This window comes from Terrapene carolina, unplaced genomic scaffold (assembly GCF_002925995.2).
Source record: "Terrapene carolina triunguis isolate 2854851 unplaced genomic scaffold, T_m_triunguis-2.0 Scaffold192, whole genome shotgun sequence".
Taxonomy (NCBI): Eukaryota; Metazoa; Chordata; order Testudines; family Emydidae; genus Terrapene; species Terrapene triunguis.
In genome coordinates this window covers 23591342-23611217 of record NW_020664543.1, presented here as the reverse complement: position 1 = coordinate 23611217, position 19876 = coordinate 23591342, and positions in this window count along the sequence as shown.

The following is a 19876-nucleotide window of genomic DNA, read 5'->3' as shown; positions in this document are numbered from 1 at the left end:
GGACAGATAAGGAGCCTCGCTGTGACAGACGACACTGGGTTCTGGCAAGAACAAGGACAGTATACTCTGGGATTATTTGCACTATGTTTTGTTCATTATCTATATGCTGACGGACTCGAAGACAAGCTCTCATGGAGTTACTGAGGACCCAAGAGGGAAACTGAGGTTAGAGGCCACTTGCAGGGCTGCCACAAGGCCACTAGGGTGCGCTCAGGAGGAGGCCACTCATTTACAGTCCATTTGGTAACTCCTTCCTACCCGACCTGCCTTTCAGCCACAGCCTGGTGACTGCCGGGGCACCCCCATTTACTGCCGCAAACCGGGCTGCACTTTGGTCTATTTAGATTGTCTCTTCCTCTGTGTTTGTAACTTCCCAGCACCCTGGGACCTGATCCTGACCAGGGCCTCCCAGAGCTACCATCACACAGAGAGTGAATCACAATGGGTGTTGCTGAGAGCAGAACCTGGCCCGTGAAACCAGGGCTGCGCTGTGGCTCTCCAGGGCAGAGCCAAGCTGTGCTGGCTGCTGGTGTCGCAGGGCAGGGGGCGTGAGCAGCTCCTGCCTGGGGAGGGCTGAGGAAACAGAATGCCCTGGAAGGGCAAGTGGCCCAGCTTTGGAGACACCAGGCACTCCCCATACTGCAGGCAGGGCCGGCTCCAGGGTTTTGGCCGCCCCAAAAAAGCCGCAAGCGCGATCTGCGGCGGCAATTAGGGGGAAGGTCCTTCGCTCCCAGTGGGAGTGAGGGACCGTCCACCGAATTGCCGCCGAATAGCTGGAGGTGCCGCCCCTCTCCTGAGCAGCCGCCCCAAGCACCTGCTTGCCAAGCTGGTGCCTGGAGCCGGCCCTGACTGCAGGCCTCCAACCGCCACAGAGGGTGTGGGGGGGGGAGCTGCAGAGGGGCAGGGCCCTGACCATGCCTCCACCCATCCCAGCCACAGCCCAGGTAGGTCGTGCAGCACCCCAGGCAGTTCTATCGTTCCCTTGCAGCTTGCAGTCCAGGATCCCGAGCCCTGGGATTCTGGCTGCAGACAGATCCCTGCACTCCCCTCTGCTCCGCACTGGGGCAGCCACAATCTGGCCTATAGCAAACTGGCGTTAGAGCCTACAGGGAGCAGAGCAGAACAAAACCTGGGCAGACTCACGTGGCCAGACAAGGGGCAGGTGCACATCCCCAGCAGGAGACCTGGATTGGCCACGGTCCCGAGCCCATCCATCCCCAGCCAAAGGAGGTGGCTCCCTGAGCTGCGGGGAAGGACTGGCCCTGTGTCCCAGCACCAGCAATGCCCTGAGCATGTCATAATCCTGTGCTTTGGAGCCAAGGCAACGGTTTGTACAAACACCCAGCAGATCTGGCTGGGCGTTTGCGTGGCCAAGCGGCAGAGGAAATCACGGAAGGAGACAATGAACCCGATCCATTGCTCCGCACTGATCTTTATCCGGGGTTCCAGGGTAGGAGAGGGACCAGCAGGGAGGCAGCATGACTCAGCTGACAGCTGCTCCGAAGACACTGCTCTGGAAGAGGCTCTCCGGAGTCAGGAAGAGGGACACTAGCTCTTAGTAGCTGCTTGCACCATCACCGTACTGAGCTCCTGCAGCTCGCCAGGGAGAATTCATCCAGCTGCTCTAGGAGAATCGTGGTGCCTGGCACAACACCGACACGACCCCGTGTCAGAGAGCTTCATCCGACCTCAGGCGCATCATGCTGTGCACCGGGGCGTCACTTCAGGGATGTGCTGAACCCAGGTGTTTTGCTCTGTTGGACGCTGAATCCCAGCCCCCACAAGTGCAGAGGGAGACTGGCTACGTGGGAAGGACAATGTCCTCACAGTACCTAGGCACTTACTGTCTGCCTGTCCTCTTGCGGTGGTGCCTAACAGGATAGGTGGAAATGGCCCATGAACTCAACTCAGAACCAGTTTCCAGCCAAAGGCAAAGACCACAGCATGTCTTACTCTAAATGGGCAGGGTCCCCTGCCCTATGGCTGTTCTGTGCTTCCCAAGGCTCACAGGAGCTATGGGAGCTATGGGAAGCTGAGCATAAATCACAGCAGCCTTTTGGCTGTTCTAACCTACACCAGGGGCGGAGCAGGGCCCTAGAGCACAGGGGTCACAAAGGCAGATTAAAGCTGGCTTGGGCAAACCCCTCTGCACTCCTGCCCCATGCCCAGGATGAAAGGAGCTGGGGATTGGGCCCCTTGTGTCCACACACAGCAGCCAGTCCAGGCTGCAGTTGGGAGCAGGTCGGCAGTGCAGGTTGAACCAGTGCCCCAGACAATGTCTACTTGCCCTTCCTCACTGCCCAATGGACCAAAAAGGTGGCAGATTTAACCAGCCATAAGGAAACGCCTTCTCCAGCGCGTAGGATACAATGGCCCACATCCTCAGAGGTATTTACACCTCTAATTTACAATGACTCCCATGGAAGTTAGAAGCCTAAATAGCTTTGGGGGTGTGGCCAACACACTTAGCCCGGCTCGGCCCAGGACCAGACATCTGGGTGACCTGTACGCAGAGACTCACCAGTTGCACTAGCTAAGGATGTACAGGGGCATCAGCCCTCGGGATCCAGAACATAAAGCAGCAGAAACTGCCGGGGGGTAGGAAAGAACCGGTTAGTCACATACCATTGCCCACAATGAGTATGTTACACCTTGCTCTGAGTAGCCGGTACCGCTCGCTGCCAGAGCCTGGTAGGCGTAGTTTGACTTCTATATTTGGAGGGAGGGGGACGCGGTTCCAGTCAGGCCAACGGGGACATGCATTGGGGGGGGGGGGGGGGGAATTCCATGCCTGCCCACAAGGGTGCCATTTCAGATTGGAGGGGAGCACAACTTTTACTTTGATTCCAGGGGCTACTTAGGCAATGGAAAACTCTAGTGTTTTTGCAGATAATAACTTAGAAATATCTGACAGGAGCACTGTATCTAATTCCTATATTAAGAAAGAAAACTAAATAAATGTTAGACCCACTCAGCTCTAATACTAACATGTTCTGACATCTTGTGGCAAGTCACTTAAGGGACACTGGTTAGGCTTAATATTGTAATGTATATTCTTACTCAGATACTCTTACTAAAGTCAGAAGGGACCATCGTGATGATCTAGTTTGGCCTCCTGCAGGCCACAGAACCTCACCCTGTGTTCCATACTAATGCGAATTGTAACCCAAACCAGCCAAAATTGACCACTTTAGTAAAGCAGGGCAGTCTGCTGAACACTTAGACAGAGCGGGTGGGTCTGTGCTCCTGAAGTCTTTGCCCTCCGTGCGTCACTAGCTGCCAGGGGCGAGCTCATTCAGACCCTGCTCACACCTGGAAACCACCGGATAGATCCACATGTGAATCTGGCACCAGCTGGATGTTTGTCATGGCCTAGGTCAGGGGTAGTCAATTATTTTTCGTCAAGGTCCAAATGGCTTGGTCAAGGTATAGTCAAGGTCCAGACTCCAGAGAAACATTTTTCACACCGCAATAACAATAAGATAATAAGTAAATAAACAGATTTCGGGTTCTGTTCAAAAGCATCTGGCAGTCTGGATTTGGCCCCGGGTTTGCCTATTGACTACCCCTGGGCTAGGTCTTCCTATGTAATGAGCCACCTCCCCTGCCTTATCTTCTTAAATCACCACCACCACCCCGATCCTAATGTATGATGCAGAAATGTTTTTGATGGACACATGCAAAATGCCACATACTGCAGCTGAACACTGGCAAGGATAGTGACCAGAAAAGCACGTACGGTTTTGCTCACTGTGTAAGAATGTGAATGCTGGGCCAGCCCTGGCCACGCAGGTGCTCTGTGTCAGCTGTAAGCTGTGTGTATTTTAGGGTATAATTGTCATGTTCTTCTGTCCCAGATCTGGACTGGGCACACAGTGTGCTTATTCACCCCAGCTATATTCAGCTTAAGATCCTTGAATGCTCTGCCAGGTATGGCTGGGATTCCTTTAAATAAGGTATTTTACACACAGCACCACCTACTGGCTGAACAGTATAATACAGTCAAGCATTCCATTCTATCTCCCCCTTGAAGTTCTACATCCCTCCTGTCAGGGTGTCCAGAATGGCTCGTGACCAGGAGCGCCAATCTCAGGGCAGACTGTCAAACATAAGGCACACATCCCAAACTGGTGGTATGTTCTATAATTAGATTTCACCAACCCAGTAACAAATGTGAACTCCTAAAGCACTATAACAGTCTTACCATGGAGTCAAAGACAGTCTCCTTGGGCACTTTGGTCTATCTTGTTACCTAGGCAAGCTGGACTATATGATAGATGGTCACTTACACCAAAAACCACAAAATATTCAGCTTGCTTCCAGTCCCAAAAGACCAGTCACTTACCCCAGGTCAATTGGTACCCTAGATTGTGCAATAAAGGCAACGCTTATAGCCAGTCCTGTAATAAACTACCTAAAAATTTAGTAAGTAGGAAAAAAAAATGAGAGTTATTTGCAGGTTAAAGCAAGCAAACATACACACACAAATGAGTTACCATCTATGGCTCCTAAAGGTGACAGAGATGCAGTAATCTGTCTGTTCAAAATGTCTTTCAGGGAGGACCCAGTTTGTCTCCGGGGATCTCTGCATTAGTTTAGTGTCTCTGGCCCTGTGAGAGTTCAAATAGCAAAAAAAGAACCATTTCTTCTTGTGAGCATCTTTATATGACCTTCCCCCAAGGTTCAAATCGATGTGACGAGGGCTCCTGCACGTAACTTCTTCATGGGTGGATGGGGCAATCAGCAAAGCTTTTTGTCCTGGATGGCCCATTAAGTCTTGATAGTCCTTCTTGATGGGCAGGGGGAAACCACTCTTCCTGTCTGAGTTCACAAGTTCAGAGTAGGCATTTTTACAATTATAAAACAAACATATTTTACCTTGTAGCATGGAATATAAACATTACAAGTGAGACTAATGCATGCAGCAATGTACACAATGTAGTTGGAAGAGAGCCTGAGACATAAGCCCTTGTATCAGAGGCCTGGTATCAGGCAGAACCTGCTCACAGAATCTGGCAAGAACAGGGCTGTTATTGCAGAAATACACATTCCTAAGAAGTGCTAAGTACAGGGTACTCATGCAAACACATCCCGATATCAAGTGGTACCAGAACATCCCGATATCAAGGATGGTACCAGAACATCCCAATATCAAGGATGGTACAAAAACATTCCCCAGGGATAACAGGAACACACTGACCCCTCCTAAAAGATACGGTCAGGATGACAGTACGTAACTTGTTTGTATCAGGGTATAAAGATGTATCTCAGAGGGAGTATCTTTGGCCAGCCTAGGGGGCAGTGGAAAGTCCTGCCACTGACTGAGCTGTGTCCATTGTCACGGGCATACATGCCTTAGTATCCTTGTAGAGTCTGCCAGGTGCTACTAGCGTGCTTTGTTGACAATAAACCTGGCTGGGTGCCTTCGTACCTTAACGAATCTTGTGGTCATTGGGCAGTTTGCTAGAGGTCTGCTGTGCCAGCAGTCTGCGCAGAGCTGGGGCAGCACACAGGGAGAACACACACATAGCCGAATATATAACCACACACACATCTCATAGAGTCTAAACACTAAATACATTCTTCTAAGACTAATACCTATGTTGAACAAAACTAGAATACAGGTGAACTGATTTGGTTTCCAGCTATGAGTTTGTCTGCAACTGAGAAGGTCGTTGGACTTTGATCCTTTGATCACACACACTCTGAATGCATAGCTTTTGTCTTTGTAAGTTGTTACCGTGGTGAACTGGCCCATGCAGTTCAGAATACTGACACATAGGCACCGACTCCATGGATGGTCCAGGGCTGGAGCACCCACGGGGAAAAATTAGTGGGTGCTCTGACCCACCGGCAGCCAAGCTCCCCGCCTCACCCTACCTCACCTCCTCCTCTGCCGCCTCCACCTCCACCTCCTCCCCTGAGTGCACGGCATCCCCAATCCTCTATCTACCTCCCAACGCTTGCTGCCGCCAAACAGCTGTAGCAAGCTCCAGGAGGGAGAGGGGAGGAGCGGAAATGTGCTGCACTCAGAGGAGGAGGTGGGGAAGAGGCGGGGCTGGGATGGGGACTTTGGGGAAGGGGTTGGAATGGGGGCGGGAGGGGGTGGGGCAGGGGTGGAGTCGGGGCAGGTCCGGGGGGGGGGGTCGAGCACCCACCGATGCCAGTAGAAATCGGCGCCTATGCACCAACAGGGCTAGTCAGGGCTGTGTCAGGTGACTTGTGCTCTGAGAGGAGGTGAGGGGCATTGAAAGTCCCTTCTGAGATGACTGTGATGTCAGCTCCTGAGTCAGTTTTAAAGTCAATAGTGTTGCCATGAATATTCAGTTTCACTCTCCAGGCAGGCTCTGTGATAGATCCCAGAAACGATGGCTCTTGATTGTCTGTAATACGAGCCAACTCCCTGACTGCTTTGGTGCATCAAACAGCTGCAAAATGTCCATATTTCATAGATGTATTATACCATGCGCCTCTGGCTGGACAAGCATCATCTCTTGGGATATGACTTTTTCCTCACCTTGTGCATGTAGGTTACAATTTACCCCTCTTAGCCTGGAGTTCTGTCTCCATGTCTCAGAGGTTTCTGATATGACTTTTAACAGTCAGGTGTCTGCTTATAGCTTCTATCCTAGTTTCGGGTTTTCCAGTTGCTCCTGCCTTTTGTTTTGTTGTTTGACTAATTCTGACTGCTTTGCTTTCTATATAGCTGTGGGGAGGGTTAAATCTCTTATCAGTTGTAGCTGCTGTGAAAGGTTTTATCCGTTAACCCAATAACCAGCCTGTCTCTGATGTTTGCAGGTTTTGCATCCCCAAAATCACAGTTTTCAGCCAATATATGGCGAGCTCTTATAAAACATTCAGCATTTTCTCTGGTCCTTGAATTCTCTGATGAAAACATGCTCTTTCACAGACCACATTTCTCTTGGGTGTAAAGTATGCACCAGACATAGCCATAATCATTTCATAGTCATCTTTGTGACTGTCTTCAATAACATCAAAGGGTTTAAAGATATGCTCTGCTTGTTTCCCCATAGCATAGTTTAAAGAAGATACCTGTATATCTCCAGTTTCTTGGTGGAGTTTGCTTGCAGTTCAAAATCTTGCAAAATATTGCTTCCATTGTAAGGTCTGTCAAAGCTGACCTTCTCTACGGCATTGAAGAGAGGCATGTTGATGAGATCCTGCAACCTTTGTCGCTTTGTTCCTTCTGTTTCTGTTCTTAGTTTACTACCAACACCCTTCCTGTTCCTCTGTACCAGATCTGGACTGGTCACAGAGTTTGCTTATACACCCCAGGTGTGTTCATCAGAAGATCCTTTAATGCTCTCCAGGTATGGCTGAGGTTCGTTTAAATAAGGTATTTTACACACAGTGCCAACTAGTGGCTGAACCGTAGAATACAGCTTAGCATGCCATTACAACAACTGCAGCTGCATAGGCCCTGCCGATGATACATGCTGTGTGAGCTAGGAACAGCCCAGGAGCTGCTTCTTTGGTATAAAGGCAAAATACATTCAACCCCTGGCAATAATGGAGAAGGCTCCTTTTCCTACCAACATATTGCCAGAATAATTCCGTGTAGACCTGCCAGGCTTTCCAAGGTCAGAAACATGCCCATCAAGATCACGGCTCAGGCAGGACACAGAGTCTGGGCTTCCATCCATTTCCTAGTGTGGTCACTTTGATTTCTGGCAAGTTCTCGGAGGCACCGGTGGTGCTGGTGGATTTTTCATTCAGCCCTGACCAGCTGGCAGGTGAAATTAGCCCACATTCATTGTTCAGGGACAGGCATGGCCTGTGCTTTGGAGACGCTCCAGGCAATTCTCCATTTCAGGAGAGTTTGTACTAACCAGGGTTGTGGATCAGCCACTTGCTACTAGGATGCACCTCAGTGCGACATACCAGGGTCCGATCCAGATGCATGAGCAGCTGTGTCACCCCTGCCCTGCAGCCTTGGGTGCCTTACAATGCCTTGCTGTAGTAGCTCCCACCTGGGCCCCTCACAAACAGCCTTCCAGCAGGTAAACCGCACTCTGAGTGTCTGTGTGTAACCGCAGCCTGCCAGCCACGCTGGGTTACACTCCGGCTCTCACCAGCCTGGGTTATACTGCAGGGTGACCCCAACAGACCCCAGTCTCAGATTTCCCCCCAGAAATGTATATCCTGTTCTGCCCAGCCCTCTCCTGATACAAACACAATATAAATCTCTTGAGTCTGTTATTCCTTTGAGGGAATAATATGCACATAACTTGCCACCCCAAATGAAGTTACCCAGACACTTCAACTTGAATACACTGGATTAGCTAAAACAGTAAAACAAGTTTATTAACTACAAAGAGAGAGATTTTAAGTGAATACAAGTAATAAGGCATAAAAGTCAGAAATGGTTACAAGAAAAATAAAGAGAAGACATTTACTAAACCTAACTTAACAAACGATATCAGATTCAAGCAAAGTTTCTCACCGCATGCTTTCAGCAGTCTGATTGACCAAACCCGCTCCCAGAGTCCAATGGCTGCTTCTTTTGTCGCTTAAGGTCAGAGCCGTCCCTTGGGTATAGCAAATCGGTGTGACTGCTCCGGGCCTCGTGCTTTGGGAGGACCCATGCTTCAGTGTGCATGTGTCATGCCGGGGCCACTAGGCTGGCCCGGGGGGTGGGATTAGGTGTCCGTGGGGCCGGGCCGGCCCGGGGGGTGGGGTTAGGTGTTTGGGGAGCCAAGCCAGCCCGGGGGCTTAGTGGGGGGCCTGGCACCGGCACCAGGGGTTGGGCCCACACTCACCGGCAGGAAGCGAGCATTGTATTTTTTCTTGCTCAGCCACTGTCGCATCGGCCGCCAGCATCCTAGCGCCACCAGAACACGCCAGTGCCACGCTGACCCCATCCATTGCCCATCTGCCCTGGACCCCTTCCTTTTCTGGGACCCCCCCAGCAGAGGGGGCCCCCTCGCCCCTAGCACAGGTGCCACCCTGTGACTCTCCATCATCCCTTGTCCCCCCAGCACTGGTGTCCCCTCCCCACACCAGATTTCACATGTATAAAATGTTAAGGGGGGCCCATATAGGCTGATTTGTCCCGGGCCCCATACCCCCCTAGGGACAGCCCTGCTTAAGGTGCAGTGAATGCGATGGGCAGGGAGAGAGGGGGGGGTGCCTTGGGCTGTTTGTCCCTTCCTTTAATAGTTTCAGTCCCCCTCTTGAAGAACATTTCCCACTGGGCACCAGGAGACAAAGATTTTATGTGGAAGGATGCTCCCTGCTGGCTTTTTTTCACCTGTTTGAGCTTCCTTTGTTTCCCTTGCAGCTTGATGACTCTGTTTCCTGCTTAAATGCAAATTAAGCAGAGCACACATTCCTTTGTTTAGGACAGACCTGTTTGCCAGCCTCGGTTTGGGCCGGGCTGTGGCTTTAGGAACATGTGTTAATATCATACAGGGAAATCTTATAACTTTACATACAATGTTGCCACACATATTTTATCAGATTGAATATGACAGTTTTCAAATGATACCTTACAAGACATGCCTTGTACAAAAATGTTAACAATAGTGCGTCGGGTGTGACTACAGGAGTGCATTCTGTCACACTCGGGTATGTCTACACTGCAATTATACTCCCCCAACTGGCCTGTGCTAGCAGACTTGGGCTCGTGGAGCTTGGACTGCAGGGCTATTCAACAGACGTCAGGGCTCATGCTGCAGCCCAAGCTCCGAGACCTTTCCTCCTCCATAGGCGCGGGAACTAGGAGTGCGAGAGGTGTTGCAGCACCCCTGGGCTCCCAGCTGCCGCCCCGTGCCCAAGGCTGTGAGGCCACCCCGTGCCTGCGGATCTGCTGCTGCCCCACACCTGGGGCTTTGCTCTTGGTCTCAGCACTGGGGTGGGGGGTGGACATGGTAAGGGAGCTAGCTTTCAGCACCCCCACTATTAAAGTTGCTCCAGTGCCACTGCCCTTCTTACAGGGTCCTAGAGCCCAAGCTGAACCCTGAGCCCATGGGCACCAGGTTTGTATAATTTTTGGTGGTCTCCAGAATGGGTCCAAGCAGAGGCGTCCTGTCCATAGGATGGACCAGGGCAACCACCCCAGACCCCGCACTCTGGGGGGCCCCACGCTTCAGGGGCATGTGGGGTCCAGGGTGGCCTGGGGAATTAGCGGGGGGTCTGGCGCCGGCAGCAACAAGCAACCCGGCTCCAGCCTGCCCTGCTCCGCAGGCTCCCGGCATTGCTCAGGGGAGACGGCGGAAGCCGGAAAGAAGCAAGGCGAGGGCTTGGGGGAAGGGGTTGAGTGGGGTCGGGGGCGGGGTGGAGCAGGGGCGGGAAGAGGCCGGGTGGGGTGGAGTGGGCTGGGGCCAGGTCGCTCGCTGCTGGCGCCAGGCCCCCCACTAATCTCCCAGGCCTCCATGGACTCCGCATCCCCCTGAAGCGTGGGGCCTGGGGCGGTTGCCATAGGATGGACCAGACAGCTCTGAAAATATAACCCAAACATTGGTGGAGCCGGGCCCACATTCCTGAATATTAGTGGAGCAAGGGCACCACGGGCCCATATAACTATGAGCCCATGAGCCAGCTCCTCATTTCCTACCCCCGATCCCGAGGGCGGTGAATGCTTCCTGGCTCCTTGTGCCCCGCCAGGAAAGTGAAAGCACACCCGTGCAGGTTGTATTTGCCCTGCTCCGAGTCACAGTCACTCTGGCCTTGGCTGCCAGGCTGCACCTTAATGTCCCACCTTTACCTGGTCGCTTCCCCATGTCACTGGCCTCTCCTCCCACCTATTTGTGTGTTAACATCTCTACCCACCACATGGGACCTGACCCTCCAAACCCTCACACCTACCGGTACCCATTCACTTGCATGGGATGATGTGCATGAGTAAAGGCTTCTCGCCTGAGTACGGGACATGGAGTGGGACTGCCCCACTCCACCTTCCTGTCCTTTTCTTCCTTCCCCTCTCAGTATAAACCACATTAACGCCAGTCAGCTGTTTAACCCCGTCACACCCTGTCCCCGCTACCACCCCTAATACCCAGCAGAGCAAACTGCAATTGCTGGCCCTGGGCCTGACCTCCTGCAGACTGACCTGCAGTGTAAATCCAAGGAGTTGCTCCTGGCTTACCCGGGCACATGGGAGAGCAGAATTCAGGCCCTTGCACAGCTGTAACCAAGCCCAGCGTTTCACCCACAATATCTAGTTTCTCCTCACAACCAATATAGAGCAAGGCCATGATGGGAGCTTAACCCGAGATCTCCTGCGTCCCACTTCAGTGCCTCAGCCACAAGCCTATCCTCCCCTTCTAGGTATGTGTCCCAGTAGCCCAATGGTCTATCAGGGGAACGACCAGCACGCTCAGCATGGCTGTGGCTGCACATGTCTGGATTTAATGGGGGTAGTAGCTCATCTCCGAAGCGTGTGTGTGGAAAGCACATCGGCTGAGCTGCATCTTGGCTCAGAACGTCTGACCAGCTCCCAAGGAACCACTCCCGTTTCTAGGGTAAATAATTGACATTTTATTGTCTTCTGTAGAAGGTTTATGACTCATTCTCAACTCCCCAGCCTGCCAGAGTCCAGCTGCAAGCAGGAAATTCATGGGAGTTTCTGCTCCATTCAAATCACCTTTTGCAAGGTGAAAAGTTACCAGAAAAAAAGCCAGGACAAACTCAGACACTCCCTGGGTCCAGATGGAAAACCAGCAGGGTGTTGCCATTCCCAACACCCAGAACCAATCCATCCTCCCAGGGGATACAGGAGCTGTCATATTCAATCAGGCCCGGCTGGCCTGAGATCCTGTCTCCTGAAACACCAGGGACTGTTCACGTGGAGAAGGCAACTAAAAAAGGTTGAAGCCTCTGCACAGTCCTGGACCCAGCCACTCCAAGCAAGAGGATGCCATGGGGTTCCTGAAGTGGGACTCTGAGCTGAGTGAGATGTGGGGGGGGTCAGCTGACCCAATATCCACCACGTGGCTGAGTCACTGAGTGTGAGCATGTCTGTGTGAAAGGGGCAGACGATATGAAGGAACTAAGGAAGAGGGGGGCTAGTCCAGTGCTTCTCAACCAGCGGTACACATACTCCTGGGGGTACGCAGAGGTCTTCCAGGGGGGACATCAACTCATCTAGATATTTGCCTAGTTTTACAACAGGCAACATAAAAAACACTAGCAAAGTACAAACTAAAATTTCATACAGGCAATAGCTTGTTTATACAGCTCTATATACCATACACTGAAATGTAAGTGTGATATTTATATTCCAGTTGCTTTATTTGATAATTATATGGTAGCAATGAGAAAGTCAGCCGTTTGTCAGGAATAGCGTTCTGTGACACTTTTGTATTTTTATACCTGATTTTGTAAGCAAGTAGTTTTTAAATGAGGTGAAACTAGGAGTACGCAAGACAAATCAGCCTCCTGACACGGGTACAATAGTCTGGAAAGGTTGAGCGCCACCAAGCTAGTCAATTCCGTGCTTGGCAGCAGCCAGTGGCCCCTTGGAGGGACTCGGAGAGAATTTGTCATTGGTTCTGTGTCCCCCAACCCAGGTTGGCGAGGGAGGGGCTGCGTGGCAGGCACTGTACACTTGCCAGGCCCCAAAACACAATAACAGGGAAAGGGGAAGTGTTGTGAAGCTGACAGGGCACTGCAGGGCAAGACCAGACACAGAGTCTCACAGCCCAATCCCACCCCTCCCTGTCATGGAATTCTCTGATCATGTTCAGCAGCAGCTTTCCAGCCAAGGATCCCAAAGGGCCTAGCCCTCCCAGACCCCCTGGGGAGCAGACAGACCGGGACAATGAGGCTTAGGGAGGCAGTCGCTTTCCCAGAGTCCCGATGCAGGCCAATGTCAGAGCTAGGAATAGAACCCAGGAGTCCTGGCTCCCATTCCTGTGCTCTGACCTCTAGACCATGCTGCCAAAGAAACTGCAAGTATGTGTGGGTGCAAAACAGCAGATTTTCTCCTGGCTTTCTCTGTTCTCTCTCCCCTTGGAGCAGTTTGTTTAAAGCAGAGGTATGCAAACTTCCCAAATATTCCTGATGGGAATGCAAACAGACTAGAAAGCCTCCACTGCAGCGTAAGAGGCTAGAATAAACCACAAGCAGGCACAGCAGGGTGGGGATGCACAGTACCAAATCCTAACAACGTTTCACCTTCCAGACATCAACGCTGCTGGGCCAGTTAGCCCCGCTTGCTGCGATGTAGACTAATTTCCTAGTGGCTCTGATGGGTCTATACCTTGTGAGCACAAGGTGGCGCTATTGAATATTATTCATGGGCACCACAAAAATTCCAGCTGCCAAGCGCTGGAAGTTACAGGAGACTTGCCCAGCTATCGACCAGGGACGTAAAGAATGGGAATGGGCGACCAGATGTCCTGATTTTATAGGGACAGTCCTGGTATTTGGGGCTTTGTCTTATATAGATGCCTATTACCCCCACCTCCTGTCCTGATTTTTTCACACTTGTTATCTGGTCACCCTAAATGGGACCAAATTGTGACGTGAGTTTGTCCCGACAAAGGACTGTAACTGGGCAGATGAACTGACAGCTGCTGGAGTTTAATGTGATTTGCGCTGTGGACAAGCAAGCCCTGGGTAAGAGTTTGAGATGGTGACACAGGTGATCAGGGGTTGGGGCTGAGGGATTCGGAACCGAGAGATGCTTGAACAGCTCCAAGGGACAGCTGGGCCCTGGGGACAAGAGGAGGCCCACGTCTGATCTCCCTCTCTAAGGGGCAGGGTTCCACGGTGCTGCAATGCAGCACTGCCATTGGCTCCCCCTTCAAGACTCTTTGACCATCACTGACCCCAGCCCTGCCATGTCTGGCCCCTTCCCCCTCCTGGCAGCCCCAGGGGAATTCACAAGAAACCCTTTGAACTGACTGTGATCTGGAGACACTGAGGGGCTGGTTCCCCCCAGCCCTGCATCCTGCGTGGTAATTTATCCCTGTGCAGAGTGGGGCTGACCAGCCCCTGGGGCGGTCTGGTAGCATGTCACACCTCCAAGGGCAGGCAGGGGGAATCGGACCCTGAAGCCACAGCACAATATTTACAGTCCCTGGGCCTGACTCTCTGTTTGCAGGTGAATTTCATGTTGGGGAAGTAGCCCTGCACCTTCCATTCATCCCCAGGACAGGGGCAATGTGGTAGCTTCCCTGCCCTAACCTGGAGGGACCCACCTGGGAGACAGACTAGTTCGGTCTGTGGGCCCCAGCCAGCCCAGGGTCCCTGATGTTTGTGACCCGCTCACTTGGGAACTGGAGGGAGGCCACCACAACTTTAAGCCCCGACCAGCCTGCGGTGGGGGAAGCCTTTGGCATAGAGGTGAACAGCTCCATATGCCGTTTCCAGTTCCCTGAGCCACCCACTGCCATTACACCCCCAAACAGACCTAATGAGGGCTAATGACTCCCCACCTTGGTGGGGCGGGGACTGCACTCCTGCTAGCCCCAGCCTGCTGGCCCCAGCTCCGCCCCCCTGCAGCTCAGAGGGTGTTCTCCATACAGCAGCTGCCTGCGGTTTCCTTTGGTCTGATTCAGTCACAGCGCATCAAAGCCTGGATGTGACATGAACCATTGTGACTCCTGCCCGTGTCTCTGCTGCTCTGGCTATTCTAGTGCTGCCCAAACCCACTATGGCCGAGGGATTTTCCACGCCAGCGAGTGACGGGCATTTCCTGCCCGCAGGGACTTTAATTTTCTTGGGGATCCCGTCCCGTCTCCATCCAGGACCCTTATTCGTAAACAAGCTTTTCTCAGTCAATAGTGATGATGGCCTACCTGTCCCTTCAGCAGCTCTCAGAGCGGGAGGTCCACGTGGTCCCAAGTGCACAGGGAAGCCGTGCGTAGCAGCACTGGGCCCCTACATGGGAGAGGTGAAGCAGCCTCTCCTCCGTCGCCTACAAAAGCCCCTCAGCAGGGATGTTGTAGGCACAGGGCTCTACAAGATGAGAGGGACTGCTGGGTGCATGGGGAGGAGCCTGCATAGGATAATGCTGATTCCCAGAGGACCCCACCTCGGGCAGGAGTTTGGGAACAGCCCCTCCATCCCCCACCCACCATCACCTCCCACTGAAATGCAGCCTCCTCTGGGGTGAAACACAGCAGCTGCTCAACAGCACACAGCAACTCTGCAATACACAACAGTTTGAAAAGGAAAACAAAGAAGAATCCTGTGTCCAGGGACCATGTAGGGAGGCAGATTATAATCACCCGAGTCTGGACTTATCTCAGACACCTGGTTCGTGTGAAAAGGGTCTTCAGTGACCACAAGGGTGTTGGCTTGATGCCTTATCCAACAGATACACCATGCGGGGGCAGCACTGAGTCTCTCAAGCCCCATAGTGACTTAGCTGGGCTCATTTCAGCTTGTGGGATCAGCGGAGTCCCTAAGGGTCAGGGTAAAGCCTGCGCTGCCAGGAGCAGAGGCAGGCTATGCTGGAGCGGCAGTCGAAGGTAGAGGGCTCAATAAGACAGACCTGTGCTTGCTGTAAGCAGTGATTTGGTGCTTCCATCGGAGAAGGGGCAGAGGCTGCACAATCCAGATCCAGCTGCGTTCTGAGGCCCCCCCAAAGTTCAGGGCCGTGAGGATCCAGGGTATCATGTGACCAGCACCCCCGCTGTGCCGGTGAGGCCCAGACCAGGTCTTAGAGTGACACTGGGATGCACAGGCTGTGCTAGTCACTCTGCAAGAGGCAGGGAGAAGCACAGGGTCTGGCTGCAGGCAGCAGCTGGAGTAAACAAATCCCCTGGGCTGTCAGTGCACAGAGTCCGGCCTCTGCCCCGCCCTGAGAGACGCCAGGAGCCAGGCTCTCCAAAGTGCCCCGCCCCCCCGGGGTTCTGGGCCAGGCCCATCACGTCAGGCACAGACACTGTCTCTAGCATGTAGGAACCCTGCAGTCACGCTTTGGGAACAGGCACGGAGGAAACGAGGTGACGGCCTTCAACACTCTGCCCCAGCCATGCCAGCCCAGTCATCACAGCTTGGCTACTGTGCTGCTGTGTTACGGGTCCTTCAGCAGGGGGCGCTGGTGAGCAGTACTGCTCCCATCCTGCGCCTCCCCTCCCCTGGCCCCCAGTGTTACAACAGGCCGGGGTGTCCATCCGTGGGAGGATGTGAGAACTTGGGAAGCTGGGGGGAGCGGTGGCTCGGCGGGCACAAAGAAGGGGCGTTCTCAGAGGCACACGCCTCCATCCATCCCCTGGCCGGGGATACTCAGCGCTAGCCCCAGCCCGGGAGCCTGTGTAACAGGCTGGGGGGTGGGAGCGTTAAATGTTAATCCACAGCGTTGTCTGTGTAATGGAGAAACAATAACGCTCTGAAGAGCCAGAGCAGGTGCTGGCCGGAGAAGAAGAAGGGCTCTGTTCTGCAGGCGGGGGCGCTGGCAGCTGCCTCTCCCAGCACAGATTGCCTTTGGGACTTGGGGGGTATGTTTCTGCCTGTGGGACAGGAAGGCCCCGCCTGATCCCACTGCAGCCAGTACAGGCACCCGCCAGGGGCCGGCTCAGCTGGAGATGCACCATTCCTACCACTGACTGGAGCAGCACCGAGGCCCCGGCTGAGCTAAGGGGCACTGCACAGCCACATAGGGAGAGCCAGGCCCTGCCCTCCGTAGGTCACCGCCTGATGCACAGATGAGGGACTGGCCCGAGGTCACAGAGGGAGCCAGTGGAAGAGCAGGGACTGACCCCAGCTCCCCTGAGCCCAACGCCAGCCCTCGTCATATGCTCAGCATGGAGAGCCCAGTTCTTTGAAGACGTTCATGTACTGAAAGGAGAGCAGGTTACGCTGCCTGCCAGTCCTGTGCCCGCCCCAGAACCTGCCTCCAAATCCACGAGCCAGCAGCCAAACGGCTGACCCCGGAGGGTGTGTATCTAACCATGCTGCGATCCATTTGAAACGTCTCTGCCCCACTTCCAGGGTCAATTCCCAGCTTACAGTCCATCCCAGACCCAAACACACAATCTCTGATGCCGAGCTCTACAGGAGAGCTCCGAAGCCACAGCTAGCAGGCTCGTTCGAACCCTGGAAAGGCCCGCTCTGGATCCAGCAGACATCAGAACCCCCCATCTCCTCCCCCACGCCCTGCACTGCGCGGCCAGATCCTAGCCCTGGATTCTCATTACGCAGTCAGTGGGAAACATTGAGAGCTAGGCAAGGGGGAGGGGCTGGTTCTGCTGAGGTTGATGGGGGTGGGAGGCCTTTGAAAGAAAGATACAGGAGCCTCTGTTCTTCCTGGCCAATGGTCACCAGAATTCAAAGACGGCTGAAACATGACTCAGTGTGCGTGTCGTTGGGAGTTCCTGGCTCCTCTCCCATCAGAGATGCTCATGGAACAACTACAAGTTGATTTTCCTGTCTCCAGTCCAAACCCACCTGTGTCCTTTCTATGTCCCACCAGAAGCGGGATGCTCTGAGTGTGGCCAGCTCTCATGCTTTTTTACTGCCACTCTAGTGCTATTTGATGTTTTCCCTTGGGCCCCAGCTCCTGGAGTCCTGTGATTATGGGAGACTCTAAATGAAAAGTACCTTTCTCCCCCTTGTGGTGGGAGAGAAAAGCTTGGAAACAGAGCCCTGAAAGGATCCGAAGCCAGAAGGCAAAGAAAAAGGCCCCCCAAATGATGATTATTTTAAAATTACACATGTTTAAGCCAATCTCAGGATTTGGGGGGCCTCACTCATGCGTTTTGAATGCTTGGCTTTGGTAATGCTGTACTCCTGGGTATGAGACCACTGTCCTGGGTCCCCAACTCTGTCTCAGTGTAGCCAGGACTTGGAAAAATGTTTAAATGCAATATTGTCTCCGTCCTCCAGAGGTGACCACTTCCACCGCTGCTGGGTAGCTAGCGGCTGCCTATTAGCATTATTTATTATTTATATGGGGTAGCAGCTAGGAGCCCCACGTGCTAGGAGCTGCCCAAGCAGACACCGGAAAATCTGTGCTTGCCCCCAGGAACTTACCGCCCCCGGGAGCAGATCTGTGGAGGAAGAAGATGTCCTTTCCCACTGTGACCCTTCTTGCTGTGCTGCACCCACGCCTCTCTCCTGATGGCAGCAAGCGTTTGAAGCTACACGGCACAGCGGTGCCTGGAGTCTCCCCCTGGCTAGGGCAGGCCATAAAAGAGAATCTAGCAAGAGAACTGCCCCTCCGGGGGCGGAACGCACAGTACATCGTGTTTTATTGCTACGCCCTGCCCTGTGGGAGCCTGCTAGAGAGGAGAAGGGCATCTGCCAGCGAGGGGCATGTCAGCACTGGCAGCAGATACCAGCATCAAGGCTGGAAGTTAACACCTCTGAGATGCAGCGGGCTTTATCGTGTGAGCTCCTAACTACGGTTTGTGTCCCACAAGTCTCCAGGGCCCCACTCATTGAGAACGAATTACAAACAGGGAATTAATACCATGCAGATGCAAACAACTGTCCCCATTGTGCACAGGCCGGGGCTGTGCGTTTAACGTCTCAATTAGCAGCTGCAGCATTAGCAGCTAGTAGGCTCCAAAAGGCGATTCATCCAGCTACCACAAGCTCGTCGGATCGCCCCCGCCCCCTCCCCGGGTAGCCCCGCTTGGCTGGGCACTTTCCCAGGAGGAGGCCCTTTGCCCCGCAGTGCTAATTGCAGAGGAGGGGTGACTGCAGCTTGGCGGTGCTCGGAACGCTGGAAGCATTAGGTAACAGAACGCAGCGAATGGCAGAACGTGCCCTGACAGCCAGCCTGCCTGCTCCAAAACGCGGCCAGCCCATGAGAACATCCCGGCCCTGAGGATGGGGAAGGATAGGGAGGAAGAGCAAATCAAAAGGCTGTTCGGGGTCTGTCTTCACTGCCAAATTAACCTGGGTTCTTACCCAGGCATTGTCCAAAGCCCCCTTGTGTCCCCACACACACAACCCGCGACTAAGTGTGGTGGTACTTCACAGCCAGGCTAGCCTGCCCGGCTGGGGAATAAGCTGAACCCAAGGTGCTGCTTTCACTCGGGCTAGCAACTCACTGACTTTACACTGATGACGGCAGGCCGAACCCCTCAAGTCCTCCAGCCAGCGCCTTCCCACAATTCCATCCGGGTGCCCAAAAACTCACTGCAGACCAAAGAAGCATGGGACGTGCACCCAGACACCCTAGCGACACCCATGGGGGAGGATGCAGTAACTTGGGCTTTGCAGTTTGTCTGCCCACACCCAGGCCAGGCTATCCCAGGGGCTTGGAGCAGGGTACGATCACCCTGGCTAACGCTGCAATGAAGACATCCCCCTTGCAGGAGATCAGTGCATAGGAGGAGGAGGTGGGGAGCCTGGAGTGATAATTCTCTTTAGATCTCTCCGTACACGAGGAGCAGCCGTGGCCCGGCTCAGAGAACAGCAAAGCAAGGAGGGACCAAAGCCAAGTTTCCCCAAGCGAGCAGACAGTGTATATCCCCTGAGTGCTGGGAGCTGAGCCCAGACTGGCTACCTGTCCCTGCAGACAGCGGAGAGATTGAAAGGTGCACTGCATAAAAACAGCCAGCACCGCGGTCGCATGGCTAACAAATCCCATCAGGCGGGAGGGGGTTATGGAGACGCCTCCGGGGAAGGACTGGAGCCAGACGCAGGCGGCTGCAATGCATGATCTAATCATTAGACCAGCCTCCCCTGCTATTAGTTAACAAAAGGAGAGACACAGGGAGGAATAACAGCTTCCCAATTATCCTCCCTCATCAGCTTCCCGGGCTGCTATCATCTGGCACCTGCCCTGGCCAGCTTCCAAGTCAGAGCCCAGCTCTGGCTCCAAAAGGCTGGCGTTCCTCCGTGGCTCTGACCGTGCCACCCCCCCCGGACCAAAGGCGCCTTTCTGGACTGTGTGTCACTGGAAGGTGTTTACACAGCTGCGCCTGAGCCAAGCTGCCTCATGTGCATGGGC